Source organism: Rhamphochromis longiceps, linkage group LG20 (genome assembly GCF_057381845.1).
Source record: "Rhamphochromis longiceps isolate RC_006_pf linkage group LG20, R_longiceps_female_GT1.1, whole genome shotgun sequence".
NCBI lineage: Eukaryota > Metazoa > Chordata > Actinopteri > Cichliformes > Cichlidae > Rhamphochromis > Rhamphochromis longiceps.
Window position 1 is genome coordinate 29576102 of NC_140576.1, and position 3156 is coordinate 29579257.

Here is a 3156-nt window from a genome sequence, read left to right on the forward strand (position 1 = left end):
TTGTCCAAAATCATCCTGGCCAATGGCCATACCCCCCGCACCTTATTTAAAAATTGAAGTGGTTAACCCTTCCCCAGAGATGCCTTTAATTTATTCTCGGGCTCTTGTGAGCGATTTCAAATTCACTTTTTAGATAAGATCACATCTCTTAAGTCCTCCCTTCCCCCTGTTTTATGTCCTCTTCCCACCAGTTTGAGCCTGTGTCACTTTTGTCTCTTAAGTGGCTAGTTGATCAAATGAATAACACCAATACTGTGCTTGACATTCTTCCATTTCGCATAGCTAAGGACTGTTTTGATGTAATTGAACCTAGTATCCTATTTCTTATGAACTTTTCCTTGCTCTCAGGCTGTGTTCCTTTGGCTTTTAAACATGCTGTAGTCCACCCGATTCTTAAAAAAAGAAACTCTGACTGTTATGACCTTTCAAACTACAGACTGATCTCTAAGCTTTCGTTCTTGTCCAAGATCCTGGAGAGACTAGTTCTCTCCCAGCTCCAGGCGTACTTGGACATGAACAATATTGCTGAGAAATTTCAATCTGCTTTTAAGCCATTGCATACAGTGGGGCAAAAAAGTATTTAGTCAGCCACCGATTGTGCAAGTTCCCCCACTTAAAATGATGACAGAGGTCAGTAATTTGCACCAGAGGTACACTTCAACTGTGAGAGACAGAATGTGAAAAAAAAAATCCATGAATCCACATGGTAGGATTTGTAAAGAATTTATTTGTAAATCAGGGTGGAAAATAAGTATTTGGTCAATAACAAAAATACAACTCAATACTTTGTAACATAACCTTTGTTGGCAATAACAGAGGTCAAACGTTTACTATAGGTCTTTACCAGGTTTGCACACACAGTAGCTGGTATTTTGGCCCATTCCTCCATGCAGATCTTCTCGAGAGCAGTGATGTTTTGGGGCTGTCGCCGAGCAACACGGACTTTCAACTCCCGCCACAGATTTTCTATGGGGTTGAGGTCTGGAGACTGGCTAGGCCACTCCAGGACTTTCAAATGCTTCTTACGGAGCCGCTCCTTTGTTGCCCGGGCGGTGTGTTTTGGATCATTGTCATGTTGGAAGACCCAGCCTCGTTTCATCTTCAAAGTTCTCACTGATGGAAGGAGGTTTTGGCTCAAAATCTCACGATACATGGCCCCATTCATTCTGTCCTTAACACGGATCAGTCGTCCTGTCCCCTTGGCAGAAAAACAGCCCCATAGCATGATGTTTCCACCCCCCATGCTTCACAGTAGATATGGTGTTCTTGGGATGCAACTCAGTATTCTTCTTCCTCCAAACATGACGAGTTGAGTTTATACCAAAAAGTTCTACTTTGGTTTCATCTGACCACATGACATTCTCCCAATCCTCTGCTGTATCATCCATGTGCTCTCTGGCAAACTTCAGACGGGCCTGGACATGCACTGGCTTCAGCAGCGGAACACGTCTGGCACTGCGGGATTTGATTCCCTGCCGTTGTAGTGTGTTACTGATGGTGACCTTTGTTACTTTGGTCCCAGCTCTCTGCAGGTCATTCACCAGGTCCCCCCGTGTGGTTCTGGGATCTTTGCTCACCGTTCTCATGATCATTTTGACCCCACGGGATGAGATCTTGCGTGGAGCCCCAGATCGAGGGAGATTATCAGTGGTCTTGTATGTCTTCCATTTTCTGATGATTGCTCCCACAGTTGATTTTTTCACACCAAGCTGCTTGCCTATTGTAGATTCACTCTTCCCAGTCTGGTGCAGGTCTACAATACTTTTTTCCTGGTGTCCTTCGAAAGCTCTTTGGTCTTGGCCATGGCGGAGTTTGGAGTCTGACTGTTTGAGGCTGTGGACAGGTGTCTTTTATACAGATGAGTTCAAACAGGTGCCATTCATACAGGTAACGAGTGGGGGACAGAAAAGCTTCTTACAGAAGACGTTACAGGTCTGTGAGAGCCAGAGATTTTCCTTGTTTGAGGTGACCAAATACTTATTTTCCACCCTAATTTACGAATAAATTCTTTACAAATCCTACCATGTGAATTCATGGATTTTTTTTTCACATTCTGTCTCTCACAGTTGAAGTGTACCTCTGGTGCAAATTACTGACCTCTGTCATCATTTTAAGTGGGGGAACTTGCACAATCGGTGGCTGACTAAATACTTTTTTGCCCAACTGTAGTACTGAAACAGCGTTGGTTAGAGTTCTTAATGTTAGAGTTCTCTTGTAATTACTAATACTGGACGCTCTATGGTCCTAGTTTTATTGGACCTCTCTTTGGCTTTTGATATGGTGGACCATAACATCTTATTATTAAGACTTGAGCAAACTGCGGGTATTAGAGGCACTGCCCTCGACTGGTTTAAATCATACCTCGCTGACAGGTCCTTTTCGGTTAACTTAGGTGCCTTCTCCTCTTCCACTGTACCGGTCTGTTGCGGTGTGCCTCAAGGATCAGTTTTAGGCCCTATTCTTTTCTCATTGTATTTGCTCCCTCTAGGCGCAATCTTTGAAAAATACAATATCACCTTCCACTGTTACGCCGATGACATACAGATCTATTTTGAACTTGCTGACGACCTTGCTGTGTCCCTGCACTACTTTCAAGAATGCATGCGGGAGGTCAAAGAATGGTTCCTGAGTAATTCTCTCATTTTAAACGATAAGAAGACTGCGATTGTGGTGTTCAACAGTAAAATCCCTCGTGCCCAACTTTGTGCTGCCCTGGGTCCCTTTGCTAACTCTTCCTGTGACTATGTCAGTAACTTGGGTGTACTGCTGGATAGCTCGTTCAAACTCGATAAGCAAGTGTCTGCTGTAGTGAGATCTAGCTTCCACCAACTGCGCCTTATCTCTAAGCCTAGGCATTATGTTCCACATGAGGACCTGGAAAAGATTATTCACGCTTTTGAGACCTCCAGGTTGGATTATTGTAATTCCTTGTACTACGGTCTTCCCTCTTCTCTTCTTCTTAGACTGCAAACAGTCCAAAATGCTGCGGCCCGCCTCTTGACTGGTACCAGGAAATTTTGCCCTATTACTCTTGTTCTAGCTGGCTTGCACTGGCTGCCCATAAAGTGCCATATTCAATTTAAAATATTACTCCTTACATTCAAAACTATTAATAAATTAGCGCCGAGTTATCTTAGTGAACTTCTCAAGCCACAC